This window comes from Procambarus clarkii, chromosome 2 (genome assembly GCF_040958095.1).
Source record: "Procambarus clarkii isolate CNS0578487 chromosome 2, FALCON_Pclarkii_2.0, whole genome shotgun sequence".
Taxonomy (NCBI): domain Eukaryota; kingdom Metazoa; phylum Arthropoda; class Malacostraca; order Decapoda; family Cambaridae; genus Procambarus; species Procambarus clarkii.
The window spans coordinates 27,877,339-27,902,951 of NC_091151.1; positions in this window are offsets into that span (position 1 = coordinate 27,877,339).

Genomic DNA, 25,613 nt, shown 5'->3' on the forward strand with positions numbered 1-25,613 from the left:
CGCTGTCTCACTAGGTGTCGTCGTTCGTTTGGCGGGGGTTTCGGGAGCTGACCCACAGATGGCGTGTTTGTCACTGCTCCAGGCTCGGACGCTGGGTCCGGGTTCGTAACAGTTGAGAGGTAAAACAATGAAGTGGTTGACAGGTAAACAATGAAGTGTGTTGACAGGTAAACCATGTAGGGCATTGACAGGTAAACAATGAAGTGTGTTGACAGGTAAACAATGAAGTGTGTTGACAGGTAATCAATGAAGTGTTGGCAGGTAAACCATGTAGGGCGTTGACAGGTAAACAATGAAGTATGTTGACAGGTAAACAATGAAGTGTGTTGATAGGTAAACAATGAAGTGTGTCGACAGGTAAACAATGAAGTGTGTTGGCAGCTAAACAATGAAGTGTGTTGACAGGTAAACCATGTAGGGCGTTGACAGGTAAACAATGAAGTGGTTGACAGGTAACAATGAAGTGTGTGACAGTAAACAATGAAGTGTGTTGACAGGTAAACAATGAAGTGTGTTGGCAGGTAAACCATGTAGGGCGTTGACAGGTAAACAATGAAGTGTGTTGACAGGTAAACAATGAAGTGTGTTGACAGGTAAACAATGAAGTGTGTTGGCAGGTAAACCAACGTAGAGCGTTGACAGGTAATCAATGAAGTATGTTGACAGGTAAACAATGAAGTGTGTTGACAGGTAAAACAATGAAGGGTGTTGATAAGTAAAGAATGAAGTGTGTTGACAGTAAACAATGAAGTGTGTTGGCAGGAAACCATGTAGGGCGTTGACAGGTAAACAATGAAGTGTGTTGACAGGTAAACAATGAAGTGTGTTGACTTGTAAACAATGAAGTGTGTTGACAGGTAAACAATGAAGTGTGTTTGCAGGAAAACCATGTAGGGCATTGACTGGTAAACAATGAAGTGTGTTGACAGGTAAACAATGAAGTGTGTGTCAGGTAAACCATGTAGGGCATTGACAGGTAAACAATGAAGTTTGTTGACAGGTAACAATGAAGGGTGTTGACAGGTAAACAATGAAGTGTGTTGACAGGTAAACAATGAAGTGTGTTGACAGGTAAACAATGAAGTGTGTTGACAGGTAAACAATGCAGTGTGTTGGACAGGTAAACAATAATGTTGACAGGTAAACAATGAAGTGTGTTGACAGGTAAACAATAATGGACAGGTAAAAAATGAAGTGTGTTGACAGGTAAACAATGAAGTATGTGACAGGTAAACAATAAAATATTATTGACAGATAAACAATGAAGTGTGTTGACAGGTAAATAATGAAATGTGTTGGCAGGTAAACCATGTAGGGCGTTGACAGGTAAACAATGAAGTGTGTTGACAGGTAAACAATGAAGTGTGTTGACAGGTAAACAATGAAGAGTGTGACAGGTAAACAATGAGTGTGTTGACAGGTAAACAATGAAGTGTGTTGACATGTAAAGAATGAAGAGTGTTGACAGGTAACAAGAAGAAGTGTGTTGACAGGTAAAAAATGAAGTGTGTTGAGAGGTAAACAATGAAGTGTGTTGACAGGTAAACAATGAAGTGTGTGACAGGTATACCATGTAGGGCATTGACAGGTAAACAATGAAGTGTGTTGACAGGTAAACCATGTAGTGTGTTGACAAGTAAACAATAAAGTGTGTTGACAGGTAAACAATGAAGTGTGTTGACAGGTAAACAATGAAGGATGTTGACAGGTAAACAATGAAGTGTGTGACAGGTAAACAATGAAGTGTGATGACAGGTAAACATTGCAGTGTGTTGTCAGGTAAACCATGTAGGGCGTTGACAGGTAAATAGTGAAGGGTGTGATAGGTAAACAATGCAGTGTGTTGGCAGGTAAACCATGTAGGGCTTTGACAGGTAAACAATGAAGCGTGTTGACAGGTAAACAATGAAGTGTGTTGGCAGGTAAACCATGTAGGGCATTGACAGGTAAACAATGAAGTGTGTTTAAAGGTAAACAATGAAGTGTGTTGACAGGTAAACAATGAAGTGTGTTGACAGGTACAAAAACTGAAGTGTGTTGACAGGTAAACAATGAAGTGTGTTGACAGGTAAACAATGAAGTGTGTTGACAGGTAAACAATGAAGAGTGTTGACAGGTAAACAATGAAGTGTGTTGACAGGTAAACAATGAAGTGTGTTGACAGGTAAACAATGAAGTGTGTTGACAGGTAAACAATGCAGTGGGTTGACAGATAAACAATAATGTTGACAGGAAACAATGAAGTGTGTTGACAGGTAAACAATGAAGTGTGTTGACAGGTAAACAATGAAGTGTGTTGACAGGTAAACAAAATATATTGACAGATATACAATGAAGTGTGTTGACAGGTAAATAATGAAGTGTGTTGACAGGTAAACCATGTAGGGCGTTGACAGGTAAACAATGAAGTGTGTTGACAGGGAAACCAAGTAGGGCGTTGACAGGTAAACAATGAAGTGTGCTGACAGGTAAACAATGAAGTGTGTTGACAGGTAAACAATGAAGAGTTGTTGACAGGTAAAGAATGAAGAGTGTTGACAGGTAAACAATGAAGTGTGTTGAGAGGTAAACAATGAAGTGTGTTGAGAGGTAAACAATGAAGTGTGTTGACAGGTAAACAATGAAGTGGTTGACAGGTAAACCATGTAGGGCATTGACAGGTAACAATGAAGTGTGTTGACAGGTAAACAATGAAGTGTGTTGACAGGTAATCAATGAAGTGTGTTGAAAGGTAAACCATGTAGGGCATTGACAGGTAAACAATGAAGTATGTTGACAGGTAAACAATGAAGTGTGTTGATAGGTAAACAAGGAAGTGTGTCGACAGGTAAACAATGAAGTGTGTTGGCAGCTAAACAATGAAGTGTGTTGACAGGTAAACCATGTAGGGCGTTGACAGGTAAACAATGAAGTGTATTGACAGGTAAACAATGAAGTGTGTTGACAAGTAAACAATGAAGTGTGTTGACAGGTAAACAATGAAGTGTGTTGGCAGGTAAACCATGTAGGGCGTTGACAGGTAAACAATGAAGTGTGTTGACAGGTAAACAATGAAGTGTGTTGACAGGTAAACAATGAAGTGTGTTGGCAGGTAAACCATGTAGAGCGTTGACAGGTAATCAATGAAGTATGTTGACAGGTAAACAATGAAGTGTGTTGACAGGTAAACAATGAAGTGTGTTGGCAGCTAAACAATGAAGTGTGTTGACAGGTAAACCATGTAGGGCGTTGATAGGTAAACAATGAAGTGTGTTGACAGGTAAACAATGAAGGCTGTTGATAAGTAAAGAATGAAGTGTGTTGACTGGTAAACAATGAAGTGTGTTGGCAGGTAAACCATGTAGGGCGTTGACAGGAAACAATGAAGTATGTTGACAGGTAAACAATGAAGTGTGTTGACTTGTAAACAATGAAGTGTGTTGACAGGTAAACAATGAAGTGTGTTTGCAGGAAAACCATGTAGGGCATTGACTGGTAAACAATGAAGTGTGTTGACAGGTAAACAATGAAGTGTGTTGTCAGGTAAACCATGTAGGGCATTGACAGGTAAACAATGAAGTGTGTTGACAGGTAAACAATGAAGTGTGTTGACAGGTAAACAATGCAGTGTGTTGACAGGTAACAATAATGTTGACAGGTAAACAATGAAGTGTTGACAGGGAAACCAAGTAGGGCGTTGACAGGTAAACAATGAAGTGTGCTGACAGGTAAACAATGAAGTGTGTTGACAGGTAAACAATGAAGAGTGTTGACAGGTAAGAATGAAGAGTGTTGACAGTAACAATGAAGTGTGTTGACAGGTAAACAATGAAGTGTGTTGAGAGGTAAACAATGAAGTGTGTTGACAGGCAAACAATGAAGTGTGTTGACAGGTAAACCATGTAGGGCGTTGACAGGTAAACAATGAAGTGTGTTGACAGGTAAACAATGAAGTGGTTGACAGGTAATCAATGAAGTGTGTTGACAGGTAAACCATGTAGGGCGTTGACAGGTAAACAATGAAGTATGTTGACAGGTAAACAATGAAGTGTGTTGATAGGTAAAAAGGAAGTGTGTCGACAGTTAAACAATGAAGTGTGTTGGCAGCTAAACAATGAAGTGTGTTGACAGGTAAACCATGTAGGGCGTTGACAGGTAAACAATGAAGTGTATTGACAGGTAAACAATGAAGTGTGTTGACAAGTAAACAATGAAGTGTGTTGACAGGTAAACAATGAAGTGTGTTGGCAGGTAAACCATGTAGGGCGTTGACAGGTAAACAATGAAGTGTGTTGACAGGTAAACAATGAAGTGTGTTGACAGGTAAACAATGAAGTGTGTTGGCAGGTAAACCATGTAGAGCGTTGACAGGTAATCAATGAAGTATGTTGACAGGTAAACAATGAAGTGTGTTGACAGGTAAACAATGAAGTGTGTCGCAGCTAAACAATGAAGTGTGTTGACAGGTAAACCATGTAGGGCGTTGATAGGTAAACAATGAAGTGTGTTGACAGGTAAACAATGAAGGCTGTTGATAAGTAAAGAATGAAGTGTGTTGACTGGTAAACAATGAAGTGTGTTGGCAGATAACCATGTAGGCGTTGACAGGTAAACAATGAAGTGTGTTGACAGGTAAACAATGAAGTGTGTTGGCAGGTAAACCATGTAGGGCGTTGACAGGTAAACAATGAAGTGTGTTGACAGGTAAACAATGAAGTGTGTTGACAGGTAAACAATGAAGTGTGTTGACAGGTAAACAATGAAGTGTGTTGACAGGTAAACAATGCAGTGTGTTGACAGATAAACAATAATGTTGACAGGTAAACAATGAAGTGTGTTGACAGGTAAACAATAATGTTGACAGGTAAACAATGAAGTGTGTTGACAGGTAAACAATGAAGTGTGTTGACAGGTAAACAATGAAGTGTGTTGACAGGTAAACAATAAAATATATTGACAGATATACAATGAAGTGTGTTGACAGGTAAATAATGAAGTGTGTTGACAGGTAAACCATGTAGGGCGTTGACAGGTAAACAATGAAGTGTGTTGACAGGAAAACCAAGTAGGCGTTGACAGGTAAACAATGAAGTGTGCTGACAGGTAAACAATGAAGTGTGTTGACAGGTAAACAATGAAGAGTGTTGACAGGTAAAGAATGAAGAGTGTTGACAGGTAAACAATGAAGTGTGTTGAGAGGTAAACAATGAAGTGTGTTGAGAGGTAAACAATGAAGTGTGTTGACAGGTAAACAATGAAGTGTGTTGACAGGTAAACCATGTAGGGCATTGACAGGTAAACAATGAAGTGTTGACAGGTAAACAATGAAGTGTGTTGACAGGTAATCAATGAAGTGTTGAAAGGTAAAACCATGTAGGGCATTGACAGGTAAACAATGAAGTATGTTGACAGGTAAACAATGAAGTGTGTTGATAGGTAAACAAGGAAGTGTGTCGACAGGTAAACAATGAAGTGTGTTGGCAGCTAAACAATGAAGTGTGTTGACAGGTAAACCATGTAGGGCGTTGACAGGTAAACAATGAAGTGTATTGACAGGTAAACAATGAAGTGTGTTGACAAGTAAACAATGAAGTGTGTTGACAGGTAAACAATGAAGTGTGTTGGCAGGTAAACCATGTAGGGCGTTGACACGTAAACAATGAAGTGTGTTGACAGGTAAACAATGAAGTGTGTTGACAGGTAAACAATGAAGTGTGTTGGCAGGTAAACCATGTAGAGCGTTGACAGGTAAACAATGAAGTATGTTGACAGGTAAACAATGAAGTGTGTTGACTTGTAAACAATGAAGTGTGTTGACAGGTAAACAATGTAGGGCGTTGATAGGTAAACAATGAAGTGTGTTGACAGGTAAACAATGAAGGCTGTTGATAAGTAAAGAATGAAGTGTGTTGACTGGTAAACAATGAAGTGTGTTGGCAGGTAAACCATGTAGGGCGTTGACAGGTAAACAATGAAGTATGTTGACAGGTAAACAATGAAGTGTGTTGACTTGTAAACAATGAAGTGTGTTGACAGGTAAACAATGAAGTGTGTTTGCAGGAAAACCATGTAGGGCATTGACTGGTAAACAATGAAGTGTGTTGACAGGTAAACAATGAAGTGTGTTGTCAGGTAAACCATGTAGGGCATTGACAGGTAAACAATGAAGTGTGTGACAGGTAAACAATGAAGTGTGTTGACAGGTAAACAATGCAGTGTGTTGACAGGTAAACAATAATGTTGACAGGTAAACAATGAAGTGTGTTGACAGGGAAACCAAGTAGGGCGTTGACAGGTAAACAATGAAGTGTGCTGACAGGTAAACAATGAAGTGTGTTGACAGGTAAACAATGAAGAGTGTTGACAGGTAAAGAATGAAGAGTGTTGACAGGTAAACAATGAAGTGTGTTGACAGGTAAACAATGAAGTGTGTTGAGAGGTAAACAATGAAGTGTGTGACAGGCAAACAATGAAGTGTGTTGACAGGTAAACCATGTAGGGCATTGACAGGTAAACAATGAAGTGTGTTGACAGGTAAACAATGAAGTGTGTTGACAGGTAATCAATGAAGTGTGTTGACAGGTAAACCATGTAGGGCGTTGACAGGTAAACAATGAAGTATGTTGACAGGTAAACAATGAAGTGTGTTGATAGGTAAACAAGGAAGTGTGTCGACAGTTAAACAATGAAGTGTGTTGGCAGCTAAACAATGAAGTGTGTTGACAGGTAAACCATGTAGGGCGTTGACAGGTAAACAATGAAGTGTATTGACAGGTAAACAATGAAGTGTGTTGACAAGTAAACAATGAAGTGTGTTGACAGGTAAACAATGAAGTGTGTTGGCAGGTAAACCATGTAGGGCGTTGACAGGTAAACAATGAAGTGTGTTGACAGGTAAACAATGAAGTGTGTTGACAGGTAAACAATGAAGTGTGTTGGCAGGTAAACCATGTAGAGCGTTGACAGGTAATCAATGAAGTATGTTGACAGGTAAACAATGAAGTGTGTTGACAGGTAAACAATGAAGTGTGTTGGCAGCTAAACAATGAAGTGTGTTGACAGGTAAACCATGTAGGGCGTTGATAGGTAAACAATGAAGTGTGTGACAGGTAAACAATGAAGGCTGTTGATAAGTAAAGAATGAAGTGTGTTGACTGGTAAACAATGAAGTGTGTTGGCAGATAACCATGTAGGGCGTTGACAGGTAAACAATGAAGTGTGTTGACAGGTAAACAATGAAGTGTGTTGACTTGTAAACAATGAAGTGTGTTGACAGGTAAACAATGAAGTGTGTTTGCAGGAAAACCATGTAGGGCATTGACTGGTAAACAATGAAGTGTGTTGACAGGTAAACAATGAAGTGTGTGTCAGGTAAACCATGTAGGGCATTGACAGGTAAACAATGAAGTGTGTTGACAGGTAAACAATGAAGTGTGTTGACAGGTAAACAATGCAGTGTGTTGACAGGTAAAAATAATGTTGACAGGTAAACAATGCAGTGTGTTGACAGGTAAACAATAATGTTGACAGGTAAACAATGAAGAATGTTGACAGGTAAACAATAAAATATATTGACAGATAAACAATGAAGTGTGTTGACAGGTAAATAATGAAATGTGTTGACAGGTAAACCATGTAGGGCGTTGACAGGTAAACAATGAAGTGTGTTGACAGGTAATTAATGAAGTGTGTTGACAGGTAAACAATGAAGAGTGTTGACAGGTAAACAATGAAGAGTGTTGACAGGTAAACAATGAAGTGTGTTGACAGGTAAACAATGAAGTGTGTTGACAAGTAAACAATGAAGTGTGTTGACAGGTAAACAATGAAGTGTGTTGGCAGGTAAACCATGTAGGGCGTTGACAGGTAAACAATGAAGTGTGTTGACAGGTAAACAATGAAGTGTGTTGACAGGTAAACAATGAAGTGTGTTGGCAGGTAAACCATGTAGAGCGTTGACAGGTAATCAATGAAGTGTGTTTACAGGTAAACAATGAAGTGTGTTGACAGGTAAACAATGAAGTGTGTCGACAGGTAAACAATGAAGTGTGTTGGCAGCTAAACAATGAAGTGTGTTGACAGGTAAACCATGTAGGGCGTTGATAGGTAAACAATGAAGTGTGTTGACAGGTAAACAATGAAGGGTGTTGATAAGTAAACAATGAAGTGTGTTGACAGGTAAACAATGAAGTGTGTTGGCAGGTAAACCATGTAGGGCGTGACAGGTAAACAATGAAGTGTGTTGACAGTAAACAATGAAGTGTGTTGACTTGTAAACAATGAAGTGTGTTGACAGGTAAACAATGAAGTGTGTTTGCAGGAAAACCATGTAGGGCATTGACTGGTAAACAATGAAGTGTGTTGACAGGTAAACAATGAAGTGTGTTGTCAGGTAAACCATGTAGGGCGTTGACAGGTAAACAATGAAGTGTGTTGACAGGTAAACAATGAAGTGTGTTGACAGGTAAAGAATGAAGTGTGTTGACAGGTAAACAATGAAGTGTGTTGACAGGTAAACAATGAAGTGTGTTGACAGGTAATCAATGCAGTGTGTTGACAGGTAAACAATAATGTTGACAGGTAAACAATGAAGTGTGTTGACAGGTAAACAATGAAGTACGTTGACAGGTAAACAATAAAATATATTGACAGATAAACAATGAAGTGTGTAGACAGAAAATAATGAAATGTGTTGACAGGTAAACCATGTAGGGCGTTGACAGGTAAACAATGAAGTGTGTTGACAGGTAAACAATGAAGTGTGTTGACAGTTAAACAATGAAGAGTGTTGACAGGTAAACAATGAAGTGTGTTGACAGGTAAACAATGAAGTGTGTTGACAGGTAAACAATGAAGTGTGTTGACAGGTAAACAATGAAGTGTGTTGACACGTAAACCATGTAGGGCGTTGACAGGTAAACAATGAAGTGTGTTGACAGGTAAACTATGAAGTGTGTTGACAGGTAAACAAAGAAGTGTGTTGGCAGGTAAACCATGTAGGGCGTTGACAGGTAAACAGTGAAGTGTGTTGACAGGTAAACAATGAAGTGTGTTGACAGGTAAACCATGTAGGGCGTTGACAGGTAAACAATGAAGTGTGTTGACAGGTAAACAATGAAGTGTGTTGACAGGTAAACAATGAAGTGTGTTGACAGGTAAACAAAGAAGTGTGTTGGCAGGTAAACCATGTAGGGCGTTGACAGGTAAACAGTGAAGTGTGTTGACAGGTAAACAATGAAGTGTGTTGACAGGTAAACCATGTAGGGCGTTGACAGGTAAACAATGAAGTGTGTTGACAGGTAAACAATGAAGTGTGTTGGCAGGTAAACAATGAAGTGTGTTGACAGGTAAACAATGAAGTGCGTTGACAGGTAAACAATGAAGTGCGTTGACAGGTAAACAATGAAGTGTGTTGACAGGTAAACAATGAAGTGTGTTGACAGGTAAACAATGAAGTGTGTTGATAGGTAAACAATGATGTGTTTGACAGGTAAACAATAAAGTATGTTGACAGGTAAACAATGAAGTGTGTTGACAGGTAAACAATGAAGGGTGTTGGCAGGAAAACAATGTAGGGCGTTGACAGGTAAACAATGAAGTGTGTTGACAGGTAAACAATGAAGTGTGTTGACAGGTAAACCATGTAGGGCGTTGACAGGTAAACAATGAAGTGTGTTGACAGGTAAACAATGAAGTGTGTTGACAGGTAAACAATGAAGTGTGTTGACAGGTAAACAATGAAGTGTGTTGACCGGTAAACAATGAAGTGTGTTGACAGGTAAACAATGAAGTGTGTCGACAGGTAAACAATGAAGTGTGTTGGCAGCTAAACAATGAAGTGTGTTGACAGGTAAACCATGTAGGGCGTTGATAGGTAAACAATGAAGTGTGTTGACAGGTAAACAATGAAGGCTGTTGATAAGTAAAGAATGAAGTGTGTTGACTGGTAAACAATGAAGTGTGTTGGCAGGTAAACCATGTAGGGCGTTGACAGGTAAACAATGAAGTGTGTTGACAGGTAAACAATGAAGTGTGTTGACTTGTAAACAATGAAGTGTGTTGACAGGTAAACAATGAAGTGTGTTGACAGGTAAACAATGAAGTGTGTTGACAGGTAAACAATGAAGTGTGTTGACAGGTAAACAATGCAGTGTGTTGACAGATAAACAATAATGTTGACAGGTAAACAATGAAGTGTGTTGACAGGTAAACAATAATGTTGACAGGTAAACAATGAAGTGTGTTGACAGGTAAACAATGAAGTGTGTTGACAGGTAAACAATGAAGTGTGTGACAGGTAAACAATAAAATATATTGACAGATAAACAATGAAGTGTGTTGACAGGTAAATAATGAAGTGTGTTGACAGGTAAACCATGTAGGGCGTTGACAGGTAAACAATGAAGTGTGTTGACAGGGAAACCAAGTAGGGCGTTGACAGGTAAACAATGAAGTGTGCTGACAGGTAAACAATGAAGTGTGTTGACAGGTAAACAATGAAGAGTGTTGACAGGTAAAGAATGAAGAGTGTTGACAGGTAAACAATGAAGTGTGTTGACAGGTAAACAATGAAGTGTGTTGAGAGGTAAACAATGAAGTGTGTTGACAGGTAAACAATGAAGTGTGTTGACAGGTAAACAATGAAGTGTGTTGACAGGTAAACCATGTAGGGCATTGACAGGTAATCAATGAAGTGTGTTGGCAGGTAAACCATGTAGGGCGTTGACAGGTAAACAATGAAGTATGTTGACAGGTAAACAATGAAGTGTGTTGATAGGTAAACAAGGAAGTGTGTCGACAGGTAAACAATGAAGTGTGTTGGCAGCTAAACAATGAAGTGTGTTGACAGGTAAACCATGTAGGGCGTTGACAGGTAAACAATGAAGTGTATTGACAGGTAAACAATGAAGTGTGTTGACAAGTAAACAATGAAGTGTGTTGACAGGTAAACAATGAAGTGTGTTGGCAGGTAAACCATGTAGGGCGTTGACAGGTAAACAATGAAGTGTATTGACAGGTAAAAAATGAAGTGTGTTGACAGGTAAACAATGAAGTGTGTTGGCAGGTAAACCATGTAGAGCGTTGACAGGTAATCAATGAAGTATGTTGACAGGTAAACAATGAAGTGTGTTGACAGGTAAACAATGAAGTGTGTCGACAGGTAAACAATGAAGTGTCTTGGCAGCTAAACAATGAAGTGTGTTGACAGGTAAACCATGTAGGGGGTTGATAGGTAAACAATGAAGTGTGTTGACAGGTAAACAATGAAGGCTGTTGATAAGTAAAGAATGAAGTGTGTTGACTGGTAAACAATGAAGTGTGTTGGCAGGTAAACCATGTAGGGCGTTGACAGGTAAACAATGAAGTGTGTTGACAGGTAAACAATGAAGTGTGTTGACTTGTAAACAATGAAGTGTGTTGACAGGTAAACAATGAAGTGTGTTTGCAGGAAAACCATGTAGGGCATTGACTGGTAAACAATGAAGTGTGTTGACAGGTAAACAATGAAGTGTGTTGTCAGGTAAACCATGTAGGGCATTGACAGGTAAACAATGAAGTGTGTTGACAGGTAAACAATGAAGTGTGTTGACAGGTAAACAATGCAGTGTGTTGACAGGTAAACAATAATGTTGACAGGTAAAAAATTAAGTGTGTTGACAGGTAAACAATGAAGTATGTTGACAGGTAAACAATAAAATATATTGACAGATAAACAATGAAGTGTGTTGACAGGTAAATAATGAAATGTGTTGACAGGTAAACCATGTAGGGCGTTGACAGGTAAACAATGAAGTGTGTTGACAGGTAAACAATGAAGTGTGTTGACAGGTAAAGAATGAAGTGTGTTGACAGGCAAACAATGAAGTGTGTTGACAGGTAAACAATGAAGTGTGTTGACAGGTAATCAATGCAGTGTGTTGACAGGTAAACAATAATGTTGACAGGTAAACAATGAAGTGTGTTGACAGGTAAACAATGAAGTACGTTGACAGGTAAACAATAAAATATATTGACAGATAAACAATGAAGTGTGTAGACAGGTAAATAATGAAATGTGTTGACAGGTAAACCATGTAGGGCGTTGACAGGTAAACAATGAAGTGTGTTGACAGGTAAACAATGAAGTGTGTTGACAGTTAAACAATGAAGAGTGTTGACAGGTAAACAATGAAGTGTGTTGACAGGTAAACAATGAAGTGTGTTGACAGGTAAACAATTAAGTGTGTTGACAGGTAAACAATGAAGTGTGTTGACACGTAAACCATGTAGGGCGTTGACAGGTAAACAATGAAGTGTGTTGACAGGTAAACTATGAAGTGTGTTGACAGGTAAACAAAGAAGTGTGTTGGCAGGTAAACCATGTAGGGCGTTGATAGGTAAACAGTGAAGTGTGTTGACAGGTAAACAATGAAGTGTGTTGACAGGTAAACCATGTAGGGCGTTGACAGGTAAACAATGAAGTGTGTTGACAGGTAAACAATGAAGTGTGTTGACAGGTAAACAATGAAGTGTGTTGACAGGTAAACAAAGAAGTGTGTTGGCAGGTAAACCATGTAGGGCGTTGACAGGTAAACAGTGAAGTGTGTTGACAGGTAAACAATGAAGTGTGTTGACAGGTAAACCATGTAGGGCGTTGACAGGTAAACAATGAAGTGTGTTGACAGGTAAACAATGAAGTGTGTTGACAGGTAAACAATGAAGTGTGTTGACAGGTAAACAATGAAGTGCGTTGACAGGTAAACAATGAAGTGCGTTGACAGGTAAACAATGAAGTGTGTTGACAGGTAAACAATGAAGTGTGTTGACAGGTAAACAATGAAGTGTGTTGATAGGTAAACAATGAAGTGTTTGACAGGTAAACAATAAAGTATGTTGACAGGTAAACAATGAAGTGTGTTGACAGGTAAACAACGAAGGGTGTTGGCAGGAAAACAATGTAGGGCGTTGACAGGTAAACAATGAAGTGTGTTGACAGGTAAACAATGAAGTGTGTTGACAGGTAAACCATGTAGGGCGTTGACAGGTAAACAATGAAGTGTGTTGACAGGTAAACAATGAAGTGTGTTGACAGGTAAACAATGAAGTGTGTTGACAGGTAAACAATGAAGTGTGTTGACCGGTAAACAATGAAGTGTGTTGACAGGTAAACAATGAAGTGTGTCGACAGGTAAACAATGAAGTGTGTTGGCAGCTAAACAATGAAGTGTGTTGACAGGTAAACCATGTAGGGCGTTGATAGGTAAACAATGAAGTGTGTTGACAGGTAAACAATGAAGGCTGTTGATAAGTAAAGAATGAAGTGTGTTGACTGGTAAACAATGAAGTGTGTTGGCAGGTAAACCATGTAGGGCGTTGACAGGTAAACAATGAAGTGTGTTGACAGGTAAACAATGAAGTGTGTTGACTTGTAAACAATGAAGTGTGTTGACAGGTAAACAATGAAGTGTGTTGACAGGTAAACAATGAAGTGTGTTGACAGGTAAACAATGAAGTGTGTTGACAGGTAAACAATGCAGTGTGTTGACAGATAAACAATAATGTTGACAGGTAAACAATGAAGTGTGTTGACAGGTAAACAATAATGTTGACAGGTAAACAATGAAGTGTGTTGACAGGTAAACAATGAAGTGTGTTGACAGGTAAACAATGAAGTGTGTTGACAGGTAAACAATAAAATATATTGACAGATAAACAATGAAGTGTGTTGACAGGTAAATAATGAAGTGTGTTGACAGGTAAACCATGTAGGGCGTTGACAGGTAAACAATGAAGTGTGTTGACAGGGAAACCAAGTAGGGCGTTGACAGGTAAACAATGAAGTGTGCTGACAGGTAAACAATGAAGTGTGTTGACAGGTAAACAATGAAGAGTGTTGACAGGTAAAGAATGAAGAGTGTTGACAGGTAAACAATGAAGTGTGTTGAGAGGTAAACAATGAAGTGTGTTGACAGGTAAACAATGAAGTGTGTTGACAGGTAAGCAATGAAGTGTGTTGACAGGTAAACCATGTAGGGCATTGACAGGTAAACAATGAAGTGTGTTGACAGGTAAACAATGAAGTGTGTTGACAGGTAATCAATGAAGTGTGTTGGCAGGTAAACCATGTAGGGCGTTGACAGGTAAACAATGAAGTATGTTGACAGGTAAACAATGAAGTGTGTTGATAGGTAAACAAGGAAGTGTGTCGACAGGTAAACAATGAAGTGTGTTGGCAGCTAAAAATGAAGTGTGTTGACAGGTAAACCATGTAGGGCGTTGACAGGTAAACAATGAAGTGTATTGACAGGTAAACAATGAAGTGTGTTGACAAGTAAACAATGAAGTGTGTTGACAGGTAAACAATGAAGTGTGTTGGCAGGTAAACCATGTAGGGCGTTGACAGGTAAACAATGAAGTGTGTTGACAGGTAAAAAATGAAGTGTGTTGACAGGTAAACAATGAAGTGTGTTGGCAGGTCAACCATGTAGAGCGTTGACAGGTAATCAATGAAGTATGTTGACAGGTAAACAATGAAGTGTGTTGACAGGTAAACAATGAAGTGTGTCGACAGGTAAACAATGAATTGTCTTGGCAGCTAAACAATGAAGTGTGTTGACAGGTAAACCATGTAGGGCGTTGATAGGTAAACAATGAAGTGTGTTGACAGGTAAACAATGAAGGCTGTTGATAAGTAAAGAATGAAGTGTGTTGACTGGTAAACAATGAAGTGTGTTGGCAGGTAAACCATGTAGGGCGTTGACAGGTAATCAATGAAGTATGTTGACAGGTAAACAATGAAGTGTGTTGACAGGTAAACAATGAAGTGTGTCGACAGGTAAACAATGAATTGTCTTGGCAGCTAAACAATGAAGTGTGTTGACAGGTAAACAATGAAGTGTGTTGACTTGTAAACAATGAAGTGTGTTGACAGGTAAACAATGAAGTGTGTTTGCAGGAAAACCATGTAGGGCATTGACTGGTAAACAATGAAGTGTGTTGACAGGTAAACAATGAAGTGTGTTGTCAGGTAAACCATGTAGGGCATTGACAGGTAAACAATGAAGTGTGTTGACAGGTAAACAATGAAGTGTGTTGACAGGTAAACAATGCAGTGTGTTGACAGGTAAACAATAATGTTGACAGGTAAACAATGAAGTGTGTTGACAGGTAAACAATAATGTTGACAGGTAAAAAATTAAGTGTGTTGACAGGTAAACAATGAAGTATGTTGACAGGTAAACAATAAAATATATTGACAGATAAACAATGAAGTGTGTTGACAGGTAAATAATGAAATGTGTTGACAGGTAAACCATGTAGGGCGTTGACAGGTAAACAATGAAGTGTGTTGACAGGTAATTAATGAAGTGTGTTGACAGGTAAACAATGAAGAGTGTTGACAGGTAAACAATGAAGAGTGTTGACAGGTAAACAATGAAGTGTGTTGACAGGTAAACAATGAAGTGTGTTGACAAGTAAACAATGAAGTGTGTTGACAGGTAAACAATGAAGTGTGTTGGCAGGTAAACCATGTAGGGCGTTGACAGGTAAACAATGAAGTGTGTTGACAGGTAAACAATGAAGTGTGTTGACAGGTAAACAATGAAGTGTGTTGGCAGGTAAACCATGTAGAGCATTGACAGGTAATCAATGAAGTGTGTTTACAGGTAAACAATGAAGTGTGTTGACAGGTAAACAATGAAGTGTGTCGACAGGTAAACAATGAAGTGTGTTGGCAGCTAAACAATGAAGTGTGTTGACAGGTAAACCATGTAGGGCGTTGATAGGTAAACAATGAAGTGTGTTGACAGGTAAACAATGAAGGGTTTTGATAAGTAAACAATGAAGTGTGTTGACAGGTAAACAATGAAGTGTGTTGGCAGGTAAACCATGTAGGGCGTTGACAGGTAAACAATGAAGTGTGTTGACAGGTAAACAATGAAGTGTGTTGACTTGTAAACAATGAAGTGTGTTGACAGGTAAACAATGAAGTGTGTTTGCAGGAAAACCATGTAGGGCATTGACTGGTAAACAATGAAGTGTGTTGACAGGTAAACAATGAAGTGTGTTGTCAGGTAAACCATGTAGGGCGTTGACAGGTAAACAATGAAGAGTGTTGACAGGTAAACAATGAAGTGTGTTGACAGGTAAACAATGAAGTGTGTTGACAGGTAAACAATTAAGTGTGTTGACAGGTAAACAATGAAGTGTGTTGACACGTAAACCATGTAGGGCGTTGACAGGTAAACAATGAAGTGTGTTGACAGGTAAACTATGAAGTGTGTTGACAGGTAAACAAAGAAGTGTGTTGGCAGGTAAACCATGTAGGGCGTTGACAGGTAAACAGTGAAGTGTGTTGACAGGTAAACAATGAAGTGTGTTGACAGGTAAACCATGTAGGGCGTTGACAGGTAAACAATGAAGTGTGTTGACAGGTAAACAATGAAGTGTGTTGACAGGTAAACAATGAAGTGTGTTGACAGGTAAACAAAGAAGTGTGTTGGCAGGTAAACCATGTAGGGCGTTGACAGGTAAACAGTGAAGTGTGTTGACAGGTAAACAATGAAGTGTGTTGACAGGTAAACCATGTAGGGCGTTGACAGGTAAACAATGAAATGTGTTGACAGGTAAACAATGAAGTGTGTTGACAGGTAAACAATGAAGTGTGTTGACAGGTAAACAATGAAGTGCGTTGACAGGTAAACAATGAAGTGCGTTGACAGGTAAACAATGAAGTGTGTTGACAGGTAAACAATGAAGTGTGTTGACAGGTAAACAATGAAGTGTGTTGATAGGTAAACAATGAAGTGTTTGACAGGTAAACAATAAAGTATGTTGACAGGTAAACAATGAAGTGTGTTGACAGGTAAACAATGAAGGGTGTTGGCAGGAAAACAATGTAGGGCGTTGACAGGTAAACAATGAAGTGTGTTGACAGGTAAACAATGAAGTGTGTTGACAGGTAAACCATGTAGGGCGTTGACAGGTAAACAATGAAGTGTGTTGACAGGTAAACAATGAAGTGTGTTGACAGGTAAACAATGAAGTGTGTTGACAGGTAAACAATGAAGTGTGTTGACCGGTAAACAATGAAGTGTGTTGACAGGTAAACAATGAAGTGTGTCGACAGGTAAACAATGAAGTGTGTTGGCAGCTAAACAATGAAGTGTGTTGACAGGTAAACCATGTAGGGCGTTGATAGGTAAACAATGAAGTGTGTTGACAGGTAAACAATGAAGGCTGTTGATAAGTAAAGAATGAAGTGTGTTGACTGGTAAACAATGAAGTGTGTTGGCAGGTAAACCATGTAGGGCGTTGACAGGTAAACAATGAAGTGTGTTGACAGGTAAACAATGAAGTGTGTTGACTTGTAAACAATGAAGTGTGTTGACAGGTAAACAATGAAGTGTGTTGACAGGTAAACAATGAAGTGTGTTGACAGGTAAACAATGAAGTGTGTTGACAGGTAAACAATGCAGTGTGTTGACAGATAAACAATAATGTTGACAGGTAAACAATGAAGTGTGTTGACAGGTAAACAATAATGTTGACAGGTAAACAATGAAGTGTGTTGACAGGGAAACAATGAAGTGTGTTGACAGGTAAACAATGAAGTGTGTTGACAGGTAAACAATAAAATATATTGACAGATAAACAATGAAGTGTGTTGACAGGTAAATAATGAAGTGTGTTGACAGGTAAACCATGTAGGGCGTTGACAGGTAAACAATGAAGTGTGTTGACAGGGAAACCAAGTAGGGCGTTGACAGGTAAACAATGAAGTGTGCTGACAGGTAAACAATGAAGTGTGTTGACAGGTAAACAATGAAGAGTGTTGACAGGTAAACAATGAAGTGTGTTGACAGGTAAACAATGAAGTGTGTTGACAGGTAAACAATGAAGTGTGTTGACAGGTAAACAATGAAGTGCGTTGACAGGTAAACAATGAAGTGCGTTGACAGGTAAACAATGAAGTGTGTTGACAGGTAAACAATGAAGTGTGTTGACAGGTAAACAATGAAGTGTGTTGATAGGTAAACAATGAAGTGTTTGACAGGTAAACAATAAAGTATGTTGACAGGTAAACAATGAAGTGTTGACAGGTAAACAATGAAGGGTGTTGGCAGGAAAACAATGTAGGGCGTTGACAGGTAAACAATGAAGTGTGTTGACAGGTAAACAATGAAGTGTGTTGACAGGTAAACCATGTAGGGCGTTGACAGGTAAACAATGAAGTGTGTTGACAGGTAAACAATGAAGTGTGTTGACAGGTAAACAATGAAGTGTGTTGACAGGTAAACAATGAAGTGTGTTGACCGGTAAACAATGAAGTGTGTTGACAGGTAAACAATGAAGTGTGTCGACAGGTAAACAATGAAGTGTGTTGGCAGCTAAACAATGAAGTGTGTTGACAGGTAAACCATGTAGGGCGTTGATAGGTAAACAATGAAGTGTGTTGACAGGTAAACAATGAAGGCTGTTGATAAGTAAAGAATGAAGTGTGTTGACTGGTAAACAATGAAGTGTGTTGGCAGGTAAACCATGTAGGGCGTTGACAGGTAAACAATGAAGTGTGTTGACAGGTAAACAATGAAGTGTGTTGACAGGTAAACAATGAAGTGTGTTGACAGGTAAACAATGAAGTGTGTTGACAGGTAAACAATGAAGTGTGTTGACAGGTAAACAATGCAGTGTGTTGACAGATAAACAATAATGTTGACAGGTAAACAATGAAGTGTGTTGACAGGTAAACAATAATGTTGACAGGTAAACAATGAAGTGTGTTGACAGGTAAACAATGAAGTGTGTTGACAGGTAAACAATGAAGTGTGTTGACAGGTAAACAATAAAATATATTGACAGATAAACAATGAAGTGTGTTGACAGGTAAATAATGAAGTGTGTTGACAGGTAAACCATGTAGGGCGTTGACAGGTAAACAATGAAGTGTGTTGACAGGGAAACCAAGTAGGGCGTTGACAGGTAAACAATGAAGTGTGCTGACAGGTAAACAATGAAGAAGTGTGTTGACAGGTAAACAATGAAGAGTGTTGACAGGTAAAGAATGAAGAGTGTTGACAGGTAAACAATGAAGTGTGTTGACAGGTAAACAATGAAGTGTGTTGAGAGGTAAACAATGAAGTGTGTTGACAGGTAAACAATGAAGTGTGTTGACAGGTAAACAATGAAGTGTGTTGACAGGTAAACCATGTAGGGCATTGACAGGTAAACAATGAAGTGTGTTGACAGGTAAACAATGAAGTGTGTTGACAGGTAATCAATGAAGTGTGTTGGCAGGTAAACCATGTAGGGCGTTGACAGGTAAACAATGAAGTATGTTGACAGGTAAACAATGAAGTGTGTTGATAGGTAAACAAGGAAGTGTGTCGACAGGTAAACAATGAAGTGTGTTGGCAGCTAAACAATGAAGTGTGTTGACAGGTAAACCATGTAGGGCGTTGACAGGTAAACAATGAAGTGTATTGACAGGTAAACAATGAAGTGTGTTGACAAGTAAACAATGAAGTGTGTTGACAGGTAAACAATGAAGTGTGTTGGCAGGTAAACCATGTAGGGCGTTGACAGGTAAACAATGAAGTGTGTTGACAGGTAAAAAATGAAGTGTGTTGACAGGTAAACAATGAAGTGTGTTGGCAAAACCATGTAGAGCGTTGACAGGTAATCAATGAAGTATGTTGACAGGTAAACAATGAAGTGTGTTGACAGGTAAACAATGAAGTGTGTCGACAGGTAAACAATGAAGTGTCTTGGCAGCTAAACAATGAAGTGTGTTGACAGGTAAACCATGTAGGGCGTTGATAGGTAAACAATGAAGTGTGTTGACAGGTAAACAATGAAGGCTGTTGATAAGTAAAGAATGAAGTGTGTTGACTGGTAAACAATGAAGTGTGTTGGCAGGTAAACCATGTAGGGCGTTGACAGGTAAACAATGAAGTGTGTTGACAGGTAAACAATGAAGTGTGTTGACTTGTAAACAATGAAGTGTGTTGACAGGTAAACAATGAAGTGTGATTGCAGGAAAACCATGTAGGGCATTGACTGGTAAACAATGAAGTGTGTTGACAGGTAAACAATGAAGTGTGTTGTCAGGTAAACCATGTAGGGCATTGACAGGTAAACAATGAAGTGTGTTGACAGGTAAACAATGAAGTGTGTTGACAGGTAAACAATGCAGTGTGTTGACAGGTAAACAATAATGTTGACAGGTAAACAATGAAGTGTGTTGACAGGTAAACAATAATGTTGACAGGTAAAAAATTAAGTGTGTTGACAGGTAAACAATGAAGTATGTTGACAGGTAAACAATAAAATATATTGACAGATAAACAATGAAGTGTGTTGACAGGTAAATAATGAAATGTGTTGACAGGTAAACCATGTAGGGCGTTGACAGGTAAACAATGAAGTGTGTTGACAGGTAATTAATGAAGTGTGTTGACAGGTAAACAATGAAGAGTGTTGACAGGTAAACAATGAAGTGTGTTGACAGGTAAACAATGAAGTGTGTTGACAAGTAAACAATGAAGTGTGTTGACAGGTAAACAATGAAGTGTTGGCAGGTAAACCATGTAGGGCGTTGACAGGTAAATAATGAAGTGTGTTGACAGGTAAACAATGAAGTGTGTTGACAGGTAAACAATGAAGTGTGTTGGCAGGTAAACCATGTAGAGCGTTGACAGGTAATCAATGAAGTGTGTTTACAGGTAAACAATGAAGTGTGTTGACAGGTAAACAATGAAGTGTGTCGACAGGTAAACAATGAAGTGTGTTGGCAGCTAAACAATGAAGTGTGTTGACAGGTAAACCATGTAGGGCGTTGATAGGTAAACAATGAAGTGTGTTGACAGGAAAACAATGAAGGGTGTTGATAAGTAAACAATGAAGTGTGTTGACAGGTAAACAATGAAGTGTGTTGGCAGGTAAACCATGTAGGGCGTTGACAGGTAAACAATGAAGTGCGTTGACAGGTAAACAATGAAGTGTGTTGACTTGTAAACAATGAAGTGTGTTGACAGGTAAACAATGAAGTGTGTTTGCAGGAAAACCATGTAGGGCATTGACTGGTAAACAATGAAGTGTGTTGACAGGTAAACAATGAAGTGTGTTGTCAGGTAAACCATGTAGGGCGTTGACAGGTAAACAATGAAGTGTGTTGACAGGTAAACAATGAAGTGTGTTGACAGGTAAACAATGAAGTGTGTTGACAGGTAAACAATGAAGTGTGTTGACAGGTAAACAATGCAGTGTGTTGACAGGTAAACAATAATGTTGACAGGTAAACAATGAAGTGTGTTGACAGGTAAACAATAATGTTCACAGGTAAACAATGAAGTGTGTTGACAGGTAAACAATGAAGTATGTTGACAGGTAAACAATAAAATATATTGACAGATAAACAATGAAGTGTGTTGACAGGTAAATAATGAAATGTGTTGACAGGTAAACCATGTAGAGCGTTGACAGGTAAACAATGAAGTGTGTTGACAGGTAAACAATGAAGTGTGTTGACAGGTAAACAATGAAGAGTGTTGACAGGTAAACAATGAAGTGTGTTGACAGGTAAACAATGAAGTGTGTTGACAGGTAAACAATGAAGTGTGTTGACAGGTAAACAATGAAGTGTGTTGACACGTAAACCATGTAGGGCGTTGACAGGTAAACAATGAAGTGTGTTGACAGGTAAACTATGAAGTGTGTTGACAGGTAAACAAAGAAGTGTGTTGGCAGGTAAACCATGTAGGGCGTTGAGAGGTAAACAGTGAAGTGTGTTGACAGGTAAACAATGAAGTGTGTTGACAGGTAAACCATGTAGGGCGTTGACAGGTAAACAATGAAGTGTGTTGACAGGTAAACAATGAAGTGTGTTGACAGGTAAACAATGAAGTGTGTTGACAGGTAAACAAAGAAGTGTGTTGGCAGGTAAACCATGTAGGGCCTTGACAGGTAAACAGTGAAGTGTGTTGACAGGTAAACAATGAAGTGTGTTGACAGGTAAACCATGTAGGGCGTTGACAGGTAAATAATGAAGTGTGTTGACAGGTTAACAATGAAGTGTGTTGACAGGTAAACAATGAAGTGTGTTGACAGGTAAACAATGAAGTGCGTTGACAGGTAAACAATGAAGTGCGTTGACAGGTAAACAATGAAGTGTGTTGACAGGTAAACAATGAAGTGTGTTGACAGGTAAACAATGAAGTGTGTTGATAGGTAAACAATGAAGTGTTTGACAGGTAAACAATAAAGTGTGTTGATAGGTAAACAATGAAGTGTTTGACAGGTAAACAATAAAGTATGTTGACAGGTAAACAATGAAGTGTGTTGACAGGTAAACAATGAAGGGTGTTGGCAGGTAAACAATGAAGTGTGTTGACAGGTAAACCATGTAGGGCGTTGACAGGTAAACAATGAAGTGTGTTGACAGGTAAACAATGAAGTGTGTTGACAGGTAAACAATGAAGTGTGTTGACAGGTAAACAATGAAGTGTGTTGACCGGTAAACAATGAAGTGTGTTGACAGGTAAACAATGAAGTGTGTTGGCAGCTAAACAATGAAGTGTGTTGACAGGTAAACAATGAAGAGTGTTGACAGGTAAACAATGAAGTGTGTTGACAGGTAAACAATGAAGTGTGTTGACAGGTAAACAATGAAGTGTGTTGGCAGCTAAACAATGAGATGTGTTGACAGGTAAACAATGAAGTGTGTTGACAGGTAAACAATGAAGTGTGTTGGCAGCTAAACAATTAAGTGTGTTGACAGGTAAACAATGAAGTTTGTTGACAGGTAAACAATGAAGTGTGTTGACAGGTAAACAATGAAGTGTGTTGACAGGTAAACAATGAAGTGTGTTGACAGGTAAACAATGAAGTGTGTTGGCAGCTAAACAATGAAGCGTGTTGACAGGTAAACAATGAAGCGTGTTGACAGGTAAACAATGAAGTCTGTTGACAGGGTAAACAATGAAGTGTGTTGACAGGTAAACAATGAAGTGTGTTGACAGGTAAACAATGAAGTGTGTTGACAGGTAAACAATGATGTGTGTTGACAGGTAAACAATGAAGTGTGTTGACAGGTAAACAATGAAGTGTTTGACAGGTAAACAATAAAGTATGTTGACAGGTAAACAATGAAGTGTGTTGACAGGTAAACAATGAAGTGTGTTGACAGGTAAACAATGAAGTGTGTTGACAGGTAAACAATGAAGTGTGTTGACAGGTAAACAATGAAGTGTGTTGACAGGTAAACAATGAAGTGTGTTGATAGGTAAATGAGTCCCGATACAGCAGTATACAACAAGCGGTTCACCACCTGTGAGACCTCATTACCCAACCCGTCCTCGACTCTAGTTCATTACATCCAGCGGTCGACCCCACAGACGCATTCATAAATTTTAATATGCTGTTCATTCAAAACGGGAATTTTCTCAAGTATAAATTAATATTACAATATATTAGCATATTGTGCATATATAGGCATAGGATATTTTAGGTTAGGTGTTTAGGTTCTGTTGGCGATTATTTGTATTTGTATTACGTGGGTGAAGCATTTATAGCGTTGTGATTCGAACAAAATTCGTCAGTGAAGCACTTTTCCGGATATGTTCGAACGTCAGCAGTTGTGAGTCGTGTGTAAACCGCTTTTCATTCATAAACAGGGGGTTTGGCGTGTGCATGGAATCACTTTTGGATCTTTGTTTGGAGGACGGGCTGTATTACCACATGTCGCCCTCAATGTTGACTCAAGTGACTGATACTCGTCTCGGCTAATCTCCGCTTCTTGTTCGGCTAAGCTGACGTTATCTATTTTAGTAGAAATATTTAACTGATTAATTTACTCCACGGAGAATATATTTAATAAATTTAATTAACGATTTAAATAATATAAAATACTGCAATTAACAAGTTAATTACTGTAGAAGAAATGTCAATATATATACTCCCCAAGCTTGTGAAGAGTTATTAGTGACAGAAAATGATCCTATACTGTCCACTTGCTGAATTAAATAATAAAATAGAAAATTCGACATAATAAAAATTAGACTTCTATAATTAGACGGAATATCAGACTCATTCTAATATTTACCCTGAATGAGTCTGACATAAGGGAAATTAAGGTGGAAGTCCCCATGGGAATGAGTGACCACAGTGTACTGTTATTTGAGTAATTGGTGAAGTTTGAGGTAATCTTACCCCCAGAATGAGGAGAGGAGAACGTTCCTAACAGATATACTGTGGGAAACAGAACTCAGATTATGAGAGCCATTTAGCGAACTGGCCGGATAAGCAAGTGATGTGAGGGGTACACGAAAAGTGTCAGGATAAGCAAATGATAGGTTCACAGTCTAATGACTAATAGGACACCATTAATGTCCAATGAATATATTCCTATTCAGGATACGCGAGGTATTTCCGGTTACGCAACGCGGCCGGATGAGCGACAAGATGATGCGGATGATTATATGTAGATGCTCCTCCGAGTACAAAAACTTACTGAAACACAGTTTGGGGGATTAAGATTGAGGATTAAGAGACAGACAGAGACAGACAGGCAGACAGTCAGAGACGGACATATAGAGACGGACAGAGACAGGTATACAGCCAGACTCATATAGAGAGACAGAAACAGATACAGAGAGACAGTGATATAGAGAGATATAGAAACGGAGAGACATAAAGATGAAGCCATGACTTACAGTACGGACACTCAGAAACAGCTCAAGGGAGAAGAGGTGTAAAGGGACCTCGTATTAGAGACGAAGATACTTACAGAGGCATCAACGCTCGAACACACACAACCACACAAGGCGAGAGTGATACTAACAGTGTGAGAGTGGAAATTACACATATATATGTCTCTTCCCCCACCCCTTCTCTCTTTTCCCTACCTCCTCTCCCCCTTTCATTACCATACCTCCCTACCTCCCTCCATATTCACCTCCCCTCAATGTTACATTAGGACTTAAGAGCACACAGTAACCCTGACTAACACCACCGTGCACAGTAACAACGCTGACGACGGTGAAACTATTCAGCTGCAGGTTATTTGAGCTCATTGCGGCAGCCTCTCTGTGTCTATGATTGTCTTCAGGATTTTCTGTGTCTGTCTGTCTGTCTGTCTGTCTGTCTGTCTGTCTCACTGTCTATCTATCTATCTATCTATCTATCTGTCTATCTGTCTATCTGTCTATCTGTCTGTCTGTCTGTCTGTCTGTCTGTCTGTCTGTCTGTCTGTCTGTCTGTCTACCTGCCTGCCTGCCTGCCTGCCTGCCTGCCTGCCTGCCTGCCTGCGTCTCTGTCTCTGTCTCTGTCTCTGTCTCTCTCACTCTCTCTCTCTCTCTCTCTCTCTCTCTCTCTCTCTCTCTCTTACACACACACACACACACACACACACTGAATATTAGACAAGCTCATGGGTACGACATCAGTGCCAAGACAAGCACATGCGCCACTGCTTGGCCAGAGTGTACACAACTAGATGTGATAGTGAAGATCATAACAAATAAAAATAAAAAAATAAAATATTTATTTAGGTAAGGTACATACATACAATAAATTTTTACAAAGATTGGTTGACTTATAGGTAGAGCTAGTACATACAATGCCTAAAGCCACTATTACGCAAAGCGTTTCGGGCA